The 16,520-nt window shown below is 46.7% G+C and overlaps 5 non-coding genes across 5 annotated transcripts; all 5 read right to left on the bottom strand.

Moving 5' to 3' along the window:
• Positions 1 to 262: 262 nt before the first annotated feature.
• TRNAP-UGG (transfer RNA proline (anticodon UGG)) lies at positions 263 to 334 on the bottom strand. The gene has a single exon. It is a non-coding gene; the product is annotated as a tRNA-Pro (tRNA).
• Positions 335 to 5,072: 4,738 nt separating this feature from the next.
• On the bottom strand, positions 5,073 to 5,144 carry TRNAP-CGG (transfer RNA proline (anticodon CGG)). The gene has a single exon. It is a non-coding gene; the product is annotated as a tRNA-Pro (tRNA).
• A 756-nt stretch (positions 5,145 to 5,900) lies between these two features.
• TRNAK-CUU (transfer RNA lysine (anticodon CUU)) lies at positions 5,901 to 5,973 on the bottom strand. The gene has a single exon. It is a non-coding gene; the product is annotated as a tRNA-Lys (tRNA).
• Positions 5,974 to 7,512: 1,539 nt separating this feature from the next.
• Positions 7,513 to 7,584, bottom strand: TRNAP-AGG (transfer RNA proline (anticodon AGG)). Its single transcript has one exon. It is a non-coding gene; the product is annotated as a tRNA-Pro (tRNA).
• A 3,820-nt stretch (positions 7,585 to 11,404) lies between these two features.
• Positions 11,405 to 11,476, bottom strand: TRNAP-UGG (transfer RNA proline (anticodon UGG)). Its single transcript has one exon. It is a non-coding gene; the product is annotated as a tRNA-Pro (tRNA).
• Positions 11,477 to 16,520: the final 5,044 nt, after the last annotated feature.

Consider the following 16,520-nt stretch of genomic DNA (forward strand, 5'->3'; position numbering starts at 1 on the left):
AGTATATGCACAAAGATCTATTTCCCCATCGTCATATATAAATATGTTTACATATGTACATTCCCATGACCTCTATAAATGCCCTTTGCCTTCTAAGTTCTTTCCTCTTCTCCCACTATCTTGCTCAGCCTTCATTTAATTCCTCTCGGTTACATTGCCCTTAATCAAGCCCTACCAGTCCTCCAAAACTCTCCTCGCCATAGATGTTGGATCACTTGTTAACCTTGTAGGTATCAGGTCGATGAACAATCAAGGAAAAGGAGGGCTCGTCCGGGATTTGAACCCGGGACCTCTCGCACCCAAAGCGAGAATCATACCCCTAGACCAACGAGCCTACTCACTATGACACTTTCAATGTGACAGTTCTCATAGTTCGACCACTGGCGTGGGCATCTGAATTCTTGGCAGGTCGAGTCACTGGGTTGATAGTTTTAGTAATACTTTCGAGTGAAGGTTTAGCTCTATTGGAAAACTACCGATACGACCCACTCCCACGAACCTCCGTGGCACTTTGACTCCTCGCAGTCAGATGACGGATCAATAAATAAAAGGGACTCCAGTTCTCTAGCTGCCCCCAATCTTCAATTGTTGCTATTCTCCCATTGAACTCCTGAACCACAGACTTTGTGAACATAAGAGTGGTTTTATGACTCTAGACAGGAATATTTGTTACACAGTAATGCTAATGGATAAATGGTAGCTATGCTTTAGGTGACAATAATATTCTATTTCATGATAGAATTTTGAAAGTTCCTCCCCCTCCTGAATTCTATAACAAAATAAGAATATCACTGCACTTGTAATAGAGCAATGAGGGGCAAGGACATTAATTACAAAGTGTAAATAAGGATTAAGCATCTTTAAAATACTTAAAGTTTTAATATTTCCTTTTATTTTTAATATTTCCAGATGATGTACTTGAATATGTAGGAAGCTGCACAGATCAGGTGTGATTAGTGAATACCAAGGTGACAGAATCCAAGATTGAAATACAAAAACCAATTGCTTTGGTTGGCTCTGAGGCCAGGAAGAGGCTGGGGAGGTGTGATGCAGTGGGGGCATAGGCCATGACCATGACCGTAACTATCTCCTGAAGTGAACCACCAGAACAGTCAGAAGATCTCAAGGCTTTTGAGATAAGACTGGTTGAATATATTCATTGTTTGCAACCTGCTACTGACCATGGAGAATACGTATCGTGGTATCTGGACACTGTAGCGCAGCTACTGGTGCCTGGAACTGGTTCATAGATGAGAAGCCACAAAAGGTGTCTTTCTTCACATCGTTGCAAAATCATCCATTCCTTGGAACGCAAATGTTTTGAGAATGATGAGGGAATGAATGTACAAATGTGCTTTAAACAATTGATGTATGTAGGGGTTGTGATACGAGTGTATGAGCGCCCCAATAAAATGATTTTTTTAAAGAAAAAAAAATATCCATTCCTTGGCTGGGATACACAAAGGCGTAGTTGTATCCACAGTTCTAGCTGCTTGGCGTGGAACTGCATTAGCAGTCATTAACCGGAAGACGGACTTTGAAACCTAGGTCTCAAGGTCAGGAGCATCTACAGAGCAACCTCGCTTCAAATGGCTGAGACAGCAAAAAGGCATAAAGGATGCCTCACGCAGCTGGATATGTGCAAATCATAACAACAAGGGACGAGATGTGTGTGCTGTTTGCCCAGATGATCTTGATGATGATGGTGATGATGATGGTGGTGGTGGTGGTGATGATGAAGGTGATGATGATGGTGATGATGATGATGGTGATGATGATGATGGTGGTGGTGGTGATGATGGTGACGACGACGACGACGACTCCTGGTTATGGTTGCTTTGGTACCTTTAGTTACCTGTATCTCAGTATTAGTGTTTCTGCACTTTTGCAGGTGAAATGGGTATGTCTGTCTGTCACGGCATTAAATGTAGAAACAACCTCATGCAGTTGTTATCATGTATTTTTTACAAACTACTGTAAATAGCCAATCCATGCCAAGTTCAAACAAACAGACAGAATCAATTGCTTTTTCATAGATCTGAAAAAAATAGAAAATTATACTCAAACATTTTTATATTAGCATCCAAAACATCAAGTACTCAGAAAAAATTATAATGAAAGGTGCAAGTCCTATCTGCAATAAATATAAGACATTACTGTGATAAGTTTTTTAAAAACTTAAAAAGAATATAGCATGTTCATTAGTTGGAATATTCAATGTTTTTAATAATGTCGAATCACTCTAAACTGATCAACAGAAGAATGAAATCAAAATCCTTGTTGCTATTTTTGTGTGAATTGACAAGCTGAATCTAATGCTGGCAAGTGAAACCACCAAACTCACTGTCATTAGGTTGATTCTGACTCTTAGTGACTCAGCAGAATAGAGTCGGCCTTCTCCTTAGGGTTTCCAAAAGAGCAGACAGCCTCACTTTTCTCCCATAGAGAGGCTGGTGGGTTTGAACCTGGGACACTTAATCTCATGTGACACCAGACCTCCTTTACAGAAATGCAAACAAGAATTGAAACAAGTCAAGGGGATCTATACACTCCAGGATGTCAAATTTATCATAAAACTAACTTGGTTTTAACACAAGGAAACTGTGGTACAAAACTTTCCAAAAATAGAACCATTTGAATTTGCCTTCTTGGTTTGTGAAACGGTCTTTTAAATATGCAATCCTGACTCCAAAAAAATTAAATGTTAGGCCCTGCCTCACACCATACAAAGAAACCAAGTCATGGTAGGTTGTAGTCTTAAATATGAAGAGAAGGGAAGAAATGCCTCAAAGAACAGGAAACCAGATGTTTTTATGACTCTTGGGGGTTGACCATGCACCCAAAGCAGGGCTCAAACCCACAACTCTGAAATCAAAAGACTCATGCTCTACTAACTGAGATAACAAGAAAACTCTTAATACTTTGTTTTGTTGGCTCTCTAAGACAAAGCCAGAGTCCTGGTGGGTGGTCGTGAAGGCAGTCTTGAGTTTGAGCTATGTCATTGAACCCTCCAAAATTGCTGGTCCGAATTCTTTAGGACTGAGAGTGGCAGAGATTTTGAGTTGGAATCTCAGACATTTGATGGACCCAGAGGCCATGCCAAAACATTGGGAACAGAGTTCAGCCTTGGCTTCAATAACCTTCAGCGGGTTCTTGGGTCTGGCCACAGAAATGGTGCTTTAGTGTGGCGTTGGTTAAGAATATTAAATATGGAAGAAGCACACCAGCCTGTGTGATCACAAAGTGTCGATGAGATCAGGTATCAAGCATCAAAGACAAAAAAATCATATCAGTGTGAATGAAGGGGTGTACAGATTGGGGACCCAAAACCCATCTATAGGCAATGGACATCCCTTTATAGAAGGGTCTCGGGGAGGAGAGGAGCCAGTCAGGGTGCCAATGAAGCATACAACTTTCCTCTAGTTCTTTAATGCTTCCTCTCCTCCTTCCCACCCCCTGACTAGCATGATCCCAATTCTACCTTACAAATCTGGCTAGACCAGAGGATGTACACTGGTACAGATCAGAGCTGGAAGCACAGAGAATCCAGGACAGATAAACCCCTCAGGACCAATAATGAGAGTAGGATACAAGGACGGTAAAGGTAAGTGGGGGAGAAAGGGGGAACCAGTCACAATGATCTACATATAACCTCCTCCCTGGGGAACACACAGCAGAAAAGTGGGTGAAAGGAGACGTCAGACAATGTAAGACATGAAAAAAATAAAAATAATTTCTAAATTATCAAGAGTTCAAAAAAAAGAGTTCATGAGGGAGGAGGGGTGGGGAGGGAGGGACAAAAATGAGGAACTGATACAAGGGCCTCAAGTAGAAAGCAAATGTTTGAGAATGATGATGGCAACAAATGTACAAATGTGCTTTACTCAATGGATGGATGGATGGATGGATGGATGGATGGATGGATGGATGGATGGATGGATGGATGGATGGATGGATGGTGATAAGAGTTGTATGGGCCCCCAATAAAATGATTTTTAAGAGAATATTAAATATACTTTGGACCGCCAGAAGAATAAACCAATATGTGTTGGAGGAAAAACAGACTGACTGCTCCTTACAGGCTTTGTCTCACGTCCTTTGGACATGTCATCAGGAGGGACCAGCCGTGGAGAAAGACATCAAGCTTGGTATAAAGTCAAGGGGCAACGATAAAGAGGAAGACCCTCGAGGAGATGGACTGACCCAGTGGCTGTAATAGTATGCTTACCCACAGTCACGACTGTGAGGCCGGTGCAGGGCAGGGAGGTGTTTTGTTCTAAAGCATTTGTTGCAGCCTTCTCAGCGCATGGAAGTACCCGGCCTCATAGGAAGAGCTTCAGAAAACAGCGCTTGTCCAAAACGCCTGGCTTTACCACCCCATCGGTTCAAAATACAAGTCAAGGTTGTGTTCTTCTTTCAATGAACACGAGATGGCGCTACATAAAATGACAGGCGCACACAGCTGCACCTTTCCCGCTTTCAGAGATCTCAGCGGGTCTCTGATGGACTTCAAGTAGCCATCCTTTCCCATTTCTTCTCCGTCTACCTGCAGCGGAGCAAGATCACAATCGGCCTTGAAGTTCCCAAATGGGCAAGTTACTTGTTGAATGATATCTCGTAGCTGCTGATACTTATTTGTTGAATGATCTCTCGTAGCTGCTGATACTTATTTGTTGAATGATCTCTCGTAGCTGCTGATACTTATTTGTTGAATGATCTCTCGTAACTGGTGATAGTTATTGTTGAATAATATTTCTCGTAGCTGGTGATAGTTATTTGTTGAATGATCTCTCATAGCTGGAAAATCCTCAGGAGCGCCAAGGGCATGTCCCATTCCTGCCCTCCCATAGATCCGCCTCTGGTTGTCCATTCTGCGCCGCAGAGGAGACAGACAGGCTGGGTCCACCTGAGGTCACTGGGCGCTAGAGGAGCTGGACAGGCGCGAACAAGACTGGACACAGAGGGGAGACAGAGCGGACGTTTCAAGGACTGAACTCTGAGACCCCCAAGTCCCCGTGCGTCAAATGATTTTGGCAGGAGGGTGCAAAAGTGACCCAAAAAGACCGCACCCTGGGCTCGTCCGGGATTTGAACCCGGGACCTCTCGCACCCGAAGCGAGAATCATACCCCTAGACCAACGAGCCACACAAAAGATCTCCTCCTTTTCCCATCCCGGTCGCCACACGCTCAACTTCATTCTGCTGGAATTCCTTCTCGGAGCCAAGCGGCGCACGGAGACCCGGGGTCATAGCCGCGAGGCACCCCACCCACCCACCCCATCCCGCGAGGGAGCCCAGCAAGAAAAGAGAGAGGCAGGAAGCGTGTCGAACCGCTCAGCCTCATCAGCGCGGGGACAGCAAGTGGGGTGCATGAAGTGCCTTCCTGAGCCAGAGGTCACCTAGGCGGGGAGCAACTGATCCCTAGGAGGACAGGGCCTTCGGGCTGTGGCAGTGGGGGCAGCTGTGGCGGGGCAGCAGGGGAGAGACGCGGGCCGGCACGGAGGAAATCTTAGTGCCTCGCTGGGGACGGCGCTGGTCCTCTTGTTCCTGCAAAAGGAAATGAGGCTCCTCGGGTCCCCTTCAGTCCTGGAGCAGAACTCAGCCTGTGGGTCATTTTAAGCCAAACAATTTTTTAAAATACCACTGCCAACGAATCGACCGCATAACCCAATACTGTAACTCTTTAAGGAGTCCAAACGCCCATCCTTCTCCCAAAGGAGCTGCTGGTTTTGAACTCGCAACGTTGCGACATACAGGTCAACGCTTATCCACCAAGCTCCCAAAGTCCAGCCAATCAACAGATTAGTCTGTAAGAACTGCCCCCTGTGTCCCAGTAGAACTTTTTTTTATCGAACTGAGAGGTGGATGTTGGTGGTGAACTGCTGACTTTGACAAAAGTTGCGCCCAACGTGGGGCTCGAACCCACGACCCTGAGATTAAGAGTCTCATGCTCTACCGACTGAGCTAGCCGGGCAAGTGCAGAACGCTTGCTAATGGCAAATTCTTTAAAGATCCCAGTGGCTGCTGTGCCAGAGGGAACTGTGGCAATCTGGTCAAAGGGTGGCGAAACTGAAGACCCTTTGCCCAACTCATCCAATATGCCCCTTGCCCCACTTTCCAGAACTTCGGCATAAAGGACAGTGAGGGGACGCCACAGCTAGGTCCAAACATTGGGGACCTCGAGAAAGGGTGTGCGCCGGGAGACACAGACCGAGTGGCAAGTAGAAGACAGGGTCTGATGGGTCTAATGGACGGGGACAGGAGGACCCCGCTTGGTCTTGGGACCTCCACTCAAAGGAATCAGCGCCCAACCACCTCCCACTATGCCAGCCTTGCTCGCCGCCACCACCCCCCTCCCCACCCTGGGACGTCTCAAGACCTGTCCCAGCGGGGCGCCAGTTTTGCGGGCATGCCCGGGCGGTGGAGAGGGGGAGCGGAGCGGGCGTGTTCCCTTCCTACTGAGGCTCAGGTTTCTGGGGCGCAGAGTGCCAGAAGGGCGGGAACCCCAAAGTTGCAGTCCCAAGACCTTGATGCTGATGCGGCAGTATTGCTCGCCTGAACCTGTCCTCTGGCCTTAGACCGGCGCCCCCCTGGCTGCGATCCGAAATCCTGGGGACTGGGGAAATGAGAGGGACCTGAGGTTAATCCGTGAGCAGGGGGACTCACGTGCGTGTGGGGGGGGGAGAGAGGGGGTGTTCTTTGATCTAGGGTTCTGCTTCTCCCTTAGGGTATAAGAGGTCACAGGTTCAAATCTCAGACGAGCCCTCTTTTTTCCCTCCCAAATTTATATCCTCCTGTAATTGTTAGATGCTGTCCACTTGGTTCCGACACATAGATTGGTTCCGATCCTATAGACAACAGAACGAAACTCGCCCAGTCCTGCACCATCGTTGCAGCCACTGTGTCAATCTCTCTCAAGGGCCTTCCTCTTGTTCGCTGCCAAGCATGAGGTCTTTCACCTGGGACTGGTCTCTCCTGACGATATGTTTGCCATCCTTGCCGCTTGAGAGCACTCTGGCTGTACTTCTCCCCGGACAGGTTTCTTTGTTCTCTTGGAAGCCGAGGTACCTTCAAGGTTCTTTGCCGGCACCATAATTCAATTGCATCGATTCTTCTTTGGTCCAACGTTCACATGCATGGGACGCAAATGGAAAGATCATGGTTTGAGGCAGGCGAACCTTAGTCCTCAAAGTAACATCCTTCTTCTTCATACTTTAAAGAGGTCTTTGTGTAGGTGTGTGTGCGTTTTAAAAACTAGCTATAATTAACATATCATACAATTCAATAATTCGATCAATCAAGAATTATGCAATTGTTGCCACAATCAGCTTTGGGGGTCTCTTTGTTTCACTTCCAAATGTCCGGTCAATTGGCTCTTAACCTCAGAGTCGTGGTTTTGGGCCCCATGACAGGTATCCCTCTCTGTACAGGGGATTTGGTCATCTTCACTGGGAACTGCAATTTCTCGAGACTTGAAGACAGCTGCGGAGGCCCACGACAACGGATAAAAGGTGGGCTCGTCCGGGATTTGAACCCGGGACCTCTCGCACCCTAAGCGAGAATCATACCCCTAGACCAACGAGCCTACATATGCCACTGGGTTCTTTAATAAGCCTTGGTGAGTTTATGCAAATCTCAGGCCCGCTTGGTCTAGGATAATCCCAGCTTTACAGTATCCGTCCCATTGCCCAATGTGGAACCAGGAACACTTTTGTTTCAGGACCCACAGAGAAGGAGGCAATGAAGAGCTTCAGCATCACCTGCGGGAGCGACTCCAGAGAGGCAGCCCTCCAGCCGGGTTATTTGTTAGGAGTCTGGGAAATCCACTGGGCAGTTCATCTCTGTCCTATAGGGTCACCATAAATCAGAATCAACTCCAAGGCAGTGAATTTGGATGATGATGATGATGGTGATTATTCCTTGGGTTACATGTTACGCTGCAAACAGCAAGGTCAGCAGTTTGAAACCAACAACCGCTCCTCAAAAGAAAGAAGGGGCTTTCTGCTCAGAAAGCCACAGGGGTAACTCTACCCTGGCCCCTGGGGTCACTATGAATGGAATGGACCAGATGGCAGTGAGGGGTTGGTCTTGGTCTTTAGTGCCTCCAGGGCGATCCTGGTGCCCAACCACTCTGCCACTCTGCCTTCTGTCCCTGGAAAATGAAGATCTTGGGCTTGGGGGTGTCCCATCATCTCCAGATAAGACTATTAAAGACAACTCATCTCCCCAAGGCTCCTAACCCGCCTCCACTTACCCGACACTCCAGTAAAGGAGGCCCTGCCCAACATGCTGCCTGGGGGCCCTACACTCTCAAGGTCACCCAGTCCTGGACCTCCTGCAGAGGAAAGGACTCATCACTCCCCCTCTCCCATGACCCACCTCTGGGTTCCCAGGCCAGCAGGTCACTGGCTTGAACCAAGGGTGTGTGTGTGTGGTGTGTGTGTGTGTGTGTGTGTGTGTGTGTGTGTGTGTGTAAAAAGGACACGAAATCAGAAGCCCTGCAGATATTATGCAAGGATGTGTGTGTGTAAAAAGAACACTACGTCAGAAGCCCTCCAGAGATTCTGCAAGAGTGTGAGTGTGTGGTGTGTGTGTGTTAAAAGGACACGTCAGACGCCCTCCAGAGATTGTGCAAGGGTGCGTGTATGTGTGTAAAAAGACAGGAAGTCAGAAGCCCTCTAGGGATTCTGCAAAGATTTGAGTGTGTGTGTGTGTGTGTGTGTGTGTGTGTGTGTGTGTGTGTGTGTGTAAATTCAGCGAGACCTGAGTTGCCACCCTAGGACACTACTTCCTGGTCCTCTGAGTCACCTACACAGTCAGCCTCAATTCCAGACCCTATCTGGTTACTAGAGAGAAAATGAGGTCTTCCACTCCCATAAAGATTTACATGAACAGCTTTGCTATCAGACAGAGATCACTGTAAACTTGATTATGCTGGATCAAACTCGATACTTGGTCAGTTGACCTCCCTCTTGACACAACCCGACTTTGTTTCAGGCTCAAGTATTTCTTGTTTGTTCCAAAATTTATTTTTCTTCCCCCCCCCCCCCAAAATTTCTTCCCAGGTTTTTAAAATATTGATGGTAGTCTTTCCTTTCTTACTCATTATTTGTATTTTTAATCTTTATGTTATTATTTTATCCTTGCCACTTTGTTTTGTTTTTTTATTGCCTCTCTTGGGTTTCCCAGTTGATAAAGCACAGAATGAGGAGATGCGCAGAGATGATAACTGATGCAATGGTTTATTGGGAATGTGGGGGCAGTGGGAGGGAGAGGGGATTTGGGGAGCAAACAATGAATGAAGGAGGGGAATGGAGCCCTAAAATTGATTGTGATGATGTATATACAACTCATTTTATTATTTTTTCTTTTTCTTTTTTCTTTCTTCTTTTTATATACAATTCACTTTAAAAGTGATTTGACATGGAAGTGTATGATATGTGAGTACTCTATCAAGAAAACCCCAGGGGATAAACGAAGAAGAAAGAAAGAAACCAAACTGGACCAATGGTTGCCATAGTGAAGGAGCAAGAAGAGGTGCTGGGTAGGGGGCATTGAGTTTATTTCAAGGGGGTAGAATAATTTGGAAAAGGGTATCAATAATAGTTGTACAACACGAAGATTATCCTCAATATCACTGAATTATACCAGTAGATGTTGTGAAATTGGTGGAATTGGAGAATGTTCTGTTGTGTATGCTTTTGTCACCATTAGACAAAATCTAATTACATGAATAACAATGAGTACAAGGAAGAAGAAAATGTTCCAGAATTGAATATGGTGACTGTTAGGTAAACTGAGGCATGAAACGAGAAGTGACGGTCATACTCGCTGAGGACTGATTTAAAAGCAGGCTTTATTGGGGACAAGCGGACGGGTTCAACAGCCTACAGTAAAGCGAAGCTGTGGACGCCGCGCCCCGGGAGCGCTTGAGGGGTTTTTATATCCCCCCACACACACCCGCCTGTTGAAGCTTCTGGAGAGTTAGGCACTTTCCACTGACGGTAGGTGCGGGTTTTGCTCAGTGGGGCGTGCATGCCTGTTTGCTCGCTGTACCAGGTCAGCCTGTTCTGGTTGTAGGAAAAGTGAGTGCAATGGGCGGGCTGTGCTTTCAGAGCGCGCAGCTGCTCGCAGAGTTAGCCCGTCTCTGGGAAACTCAGTCTGGGGGAAGGGTGTCCATGCTTTTACCAGACAGTGACCATTGTACACCTCTTCTTGATACGACTGAATTATTGAATTGTGTGACCGGTGGATAAAGTGCTAATAAAACGATTTTTAAAACAAGATTTATAGTCTCAGAAACCCACAGGAGAACTTCTACTCTGTCCTATATGGTCGCTGTGAGTTAGAATTGGCCTGATGGCAGTGAGTTTTCTTCGTTTTTCTGCTCATTCAGCACCAGCTGGGATCTGGGACCACGATGCCGGGCCCCTACTCTGTCCCACCCACTGACCAGTCCAGGGGTGGACACCAGTTGGCGCCCCTAAAACAGGAGACAAGGCAAAATATGCGTTCTTTTGAGGTTTGAAAATGAAGGAAGAGTGACCTCGCTCCGGACCGGTGCTCACCGCAAGGACTGTCCACTCTGCACGCACCGGACACGTGGTGGTGGACCCCCATCTGGACGTGGGCTGCACGTACACCCCGAGGACCCGCGGGAAGCGGGTGGGGAGGGAGAGACGAGACAGCGCTGGGAAAGGACCCCTCTCTCAGTGGAGGCTATACTGGTCTACGGGGGTCCAGCTATTTAGGGCGCAGGAAAAGGAGATGGCAGGGGTCTGTCGCCTACCCATGTCCCCGCTCGGGTCTTTGCAAACGAGCGAGAGGACCAGGAGACGGGGAAGAAGCGACTCAACCAGGGGACAGTTTCGCGCAGGTCCCTTGAGGGGTCCGCGCGCGCCCCCCAGAACCCTGACTCGGGCGCCGAGCCCTCGCGGCAGCAAGGAGACCCCAACCCTCCCTGCAGCCACTCCTTTCCCCCTTGAGTTCTGGAAGGTTCCTCCCAGTACCCCGGCGTGTGGGGAGTGAATTGGCCACGGTTCACACCCAACGCTGCGGGAAGGGGATTGAGTTCAAAGCACTGTCTTTACCCAAGGACGAAGTTCAGAAGGGTAGGAAGGAGATCGGGAGAGAAACCGGAGACACGTGGGGGGAAAGGATGAGCGGTGCCCCATTGAAGGGATTGCAAGGAAGGAGGTGAAGTAATAAAATAAGGAGGTGAAATTAAAAATTAAAAAAAACAACGACGATTTAAATGAACAAAATTCAAACATCAGGCCGCAGCGAAATGGCCGGCAGGCGGTAACGGGCTTGTGTGCGCACCCAGGGCACTGGGGACTCGCTCTCAGCACCCGTCTGAACTGGGAAACCCCAAGAGTAAAGGGACTTTAAGAAAGAAAAAAAGTGGGCTCGTCCGGGATTTGAACCCGGGACCTCTCGCACCCAAAGCGAGAATCATACCCCTAGACCAACGAGCCACCCGTGGGAGAATGGTTGACGTATCCTTTTGGTGGCCAGGACCCGAGGCTCCACCCTCGTCCTCTGAGCGCGCAGCTGGAGAGAAGTTTCGGTTTCCAGTCTAAGAAGGGAGGAGGGTTTGCAGGACAGAAGCTCCCCAACACCCCGCCTGCAACGCGAGGACCACTCGGCCTCCCAGTCCATCTAAGCGGCTCAACTGGGACGTTAACAACCGCACTCAACATAGGACCCCCCTTCTCCCAACCAGAGCCTTCCTTGATCGCCCAGCGGAGGAAAGCGCCTGTCCTCAGTTAATGGAACGTTCGCCTAAGACAGAGAGCCTGCCCCTCCTTCGTTTCCCTCTGCGGCGTCTCAGCTCGACCCGGGGCGAGTCTGCACGATTGCACAGCCACAGCCTGCGAGGGCCGCCGACTAGCCAGCCAGCCAGCCAGCCGGGCGGCCTAGCAACTTTAGAGTCCCGTCCTCACTCTGGTCTCTAGAGTCTAGAATCGAGCGACTTTTGGTGCCAACTGTCCTAAAACGAGGTCCCCAGAAGCAAGTCTAAGATGGAGCTCTTATACAAGAAATCCATTAAGGGAACTTTGCCGGGAGGCATCTGTCCTGAAGCTAGAGGCGGGTGGGGGAAGGTCGGGGAGCAAGATGCGGGGAGCTGATACCAAGGGCTCAACAGAAAGTAAATGTCTAGAAAAGAACGATGGCAACATCTGTACAAATGTGCCTGATACAACTGATGTATGGATTGTAATAAGAGTTGTAAGAGCCCCCAATAAAATGATCTTTTATTAAAAGAAGAAGCCAGAGACACACCATGGGGCAAGTGTGTGCCCCTACTTAAGCTCTTGTCTTTCACTTCAAAGTCACCCTTCTGCCCTCTGCTTGACCAGCTGGGACCTTCTTAGGATTTGTCCATAGGAGGCCCTAGAGGAAAATCAGAGCCCAAAGGAGGGATTTATTTCTTTTAACTGAAGAGCTGATACTTGCAGGGGGAAATGAACACATAATTTAATTATGCGTGCTGCAGAATCACACTGTGAATTTAATTCACCATCTCATTACCTCTTCCATGTGGGAGATCTGGCAGGGCTTAGGAAGGACTGGACTTGGGACAGCTGGATGAAAGTGGAAATAATTTATCCAGCACAATGAGATGCAAGCCTTTGCTAATCTATGCCAGCAAAACTCTGGAGGGAAATGTAGGGGAATAGCTCTAAGGGTAGACTAACGAGACTGGGGTGGGATTTTAATGAGACTGGGGTGGGATTTTGTGTCTGGAGAATGTATTGGTTGGCAAGCACTTCCCAAAGAGCCTTTGCTATCACCTTTTGCTGAACAGGGTTCCGCCAGGTCTTCGGGTTGGTTGCCTGAAATTTAGAAGCCAGATTGTCTGTGACGTAACCTGGAGGGAGAAATCCTAATACTGCGTGAGTGGGAAATGCTGGACCCTCTCTAAGTAGGTCCAGAGGACTCTCTTTTCAATAAGTCATTAGGAAACAGTGAAAGAAGCCTCAGGGTCCTTGAACATCTCAGTGATGGGCCTCCTCTGCCACCCAAAGATGACAGGGACAGATGCTGTCATTGAGAGGCCCTCTTAGATTGGCTTGTTTTGCCTGATGGTTGCTATATTGTAGGAGTTCTTTATATGCTCTGGATATTAAGCTCTTGTGGTTATTAGCTGCCATTGAGTCAGTCCCGACTCAAAGCGAGGCTATGTCCAGCAGAATGAAGCACCACCTGATCCCAGGGCAGCCTCACCATCGTTGTTTGTTCCAGGCCACTGTAGAAGCCAATGTTTGTCCATCTCCTCCAGGGACTTCCTCTTGTCCAATAACCCTCTACCAAGCATGCTGTTCTCTCCCAAGGACTGGTCTCTCCTAATCACATGTCCAAAGTACTTGAGACCAAGTCCCCACAGCTTCACTTCTGAGGAGCATTCTGGTTTTATTTCATCCAAGACCGACTTGTTTGTTCCGACAGTCCACGGTACCTCCCATGGTCTTCACCAGCACCAGCCTTCATTCAGATGCATCCGTTCTTTTTTCAGTTTCTCTTCTCCACTCTCCAACTGTCACACAGATGAGGTGACTGAAAACACCATGGCGTGAGGCCAAGGCACCTTGGTCTTCAAAGTGGTGTCCTTCCTTCTTCTTCATCACTTTCAAGAGGTTTTATACAGATGTGCCCAATGCAGTACATCCTTTGGTTTGGGCACTGATGGTAACACAGTTACCAAATATTCTCTCTCTTACCATTGACCTTCTCTTCATGAGCTTTGTGCACTAACGTTTTAATTTTTTCCCCTCTTTTCTTATTTATTTATTTATTTTTAAAAATCATTTTATTAGGGACTCATACAGCTCTTATCACAATCCATACATACGTCAACTGTGTAAAGCACATTTGTACATTCCTTGCCCTCATCATTCTGAAAACATTTACTCTCCATTTAAGCCCCTGGCATCAGCTCCTTTATTTTTCCCCTCCCTCACCACTCCCCCTTCCCTCACGAACCCTCGATAATTTATAAATTATTATTTTGTCATATCTTACACTGTCCGACGTCTCCCTTCACCCACTTTTCTGTTGTCCATCCCCCTATCCACCCTACCCTCCCACCTCCCTACACGCTCCTGGTATCACTACTCTCAGCACTGGTCCTAAAGGGATCATCTGTCCTGGACTCCCTGTGTTTCCATTTCCTATCCAGTGTACATCCTCTGGTCTAGCCAGATTTGTAAGGTAGAATTGGGATCATGATAGGGGAGAACTAGGGGAAAGTTGTATGTTTCATCATTGCTACATCGCACCCTGACTGGCTCATCTCCTCCTCGCAACCCTTCTGTAAGGGGATGTCCAGTTGCCTACAGATGGGCTTTGGATTCCCAGCCTGCACTTCCCCTATTCACAATGATGATTTTTTGTTCTTTGATGCCTGATACCTGATCCCTTTGGCACCTCGTGATCACACAGGCTGGTGTGCTTCTTCCATGTGGGCTTTGTTGCTTCTGAGCTATATGGCTGCTTGTTTACTCTCAAGTCTTTAAGACTCCAGACATTATATCTTTTGATAGCCAGGCACCATCAGTTTTCTTCACCACATTTGCTTATGCACCCGCTTTGTCTTCAGTGATTGTGTCGGGAAGGTGAGCATCATGGAATGCCAGTTTAATAGAACATTCTTGCATTGAGGGAGTACTTGAGTGGAGGCCCAATGTCCATCAGTTACCTTTATACTAAATCTATACATATAAGAACTTAGATCTATTTCCACATCCTCATATATAAATATATTTACATATGTACATGCCTGTATTTAGCTCTCTCTAAATGCCTCCTAGCTCTTTCCTCTATTTCCTTTTATTTCCTTTTGTCCCTCTATCATGCTCAGCCTTCATTTGGGTTTCAGTAATTCCTCTGTTACATTACCCTTGGTCACGCCCTACCAGGGCTCCTACACCCTCCTCACTACTGATTTGGATCACTGTGGTTCCCTTGTCCCTGGGTTTGTTAACACCTCTACCTTTTCTCCCACCTCCCCCTTGCCCCTGTCCCTCCAGAATGGTCAGTCCCGTTGTTTTCTCCTCCAGATTGTTCATCCAGTCTATCCTATTTAGACAGACCTGCAGAGATAATAACATGCACAGAAGCAAGACAGAGTAAAACCAAGCAACAAAATAAAACAGAACAATGGGAAAAAAACAACAAAGCACAACAACAAGAAAGAAAAGCTTGTAGTTAGTTCAAGGACTGTTTGTTGGCCTTTAGGAATGTTTTCCAGTCCAGTCGGTTGGGGCTCCAAACCCTGGCCCCAAAGTCTATTTTTGGTATTCCCTGGGGACTTGTTGCTCTGTTCCCCTTGCAATTCTGTTCCACGCCCTTAGTGTTTTCTCTCAGTGTGGTGGGATCAGATCTGGTGGAATTCCCACACTGTGTCTCCAGTGTTGTCTCCTGTAAGACTAAGGGTCAGTGAGGGATGTCGTGTCTCATAGTGGGGCTGGCCATGTGGTCTTCTCTGTGGATTGGCTGCTCTGAGTTTTAAATTTTTGTGAAGTCAAGTTTATCTTATTTTTCTTCTTTTACTGCTCTTGGCTTTTCTTTCCTTTTTTAAGGATAAAGAAGAACTATAGTCTTATGTATAAATATGACAGTGGTCCAGCTATGGAGAGGCATAGGAAAATTGGAAATTTTCTGATTTTACTCTATACCATGTCATTAGGTGTTGGAAATGTTTATGTTGAGGATGATGAAATCCAGGTGTTACATGGATTTAAAAACAAACCAATTTTTAAAAAAAACAAAATTTTTAATGGACTATTTCAGACATACATAAAGCAAAGCAAGATAAATTGCATTAGGCTTCCTCCTGTCTCCCAACTTACACCATTGTCAACTCATGTGCCAGGGGTAGCCAATAATTTGTAAGAAAAAATCCAGTATTTTCATTTCATTTTTCCATGATCTTTTTAAAGTCCATTGACATAAACATGTCTTGTGTAGACCTTCACCCAGCCCATTATTTTATTTTATTTTTTTGCCATTGTATTTTTTTTCTAGATGAAGTTAAGAAAGGTGAAGGGAGTGTTGACACGTCTTGTCACGTGTTTTTTTTTTTCACTTAAAAAATAATTTTATTGGGCTCATACAACTGTTATCACAATCCACACATAAATTCATTGTGTCAAGCATATTTGTTGCCCTCATCATTCTCAAAACATTTGCTTTCTACTTGAGCCCTTGATATCAGCTCCTCCTCATTGTTTTATTTTATTTCCTTTTCAGTCCATTATTTTAAAGGAAACCAGCTGTCATGGAATGCAGTCACTACCCAACTAGTGCATATTTCTTAAAGGTTAGAATTTCATATATGTATTTATGACAGCGTAGTGGGCATTGGGCAGTTCTCAGTGGGAGAAAGATGAGGCTTTCTACTCTCGTGAAGATTTACGTCTCAGAAACCCACCCTGACAATTCTAATTCTGTCCAAAAGGCTTGCTATGAGTCAGAATTAGCTTAGATGGCAGAGATTTTGTTGCTTTGTTTTCTGAT

Source organism: Tenrec ecaudatus, chromosome 12 (genome assembly GCF_050624435.1).
Source record: "Tenrec ecaudatus isolate mTenEca1 chromosome 12, mTenEca1.hap1, whole genome shotgun sequence".
In the NCBI taxonomy this organism is placed as follows: domain Eukaryota; kingdom Metazoa; phylum Chordata; class Mammalia; order Afrosoricida; family Tenrecidae; genus Tenrec; species Tenrec ecaudatus.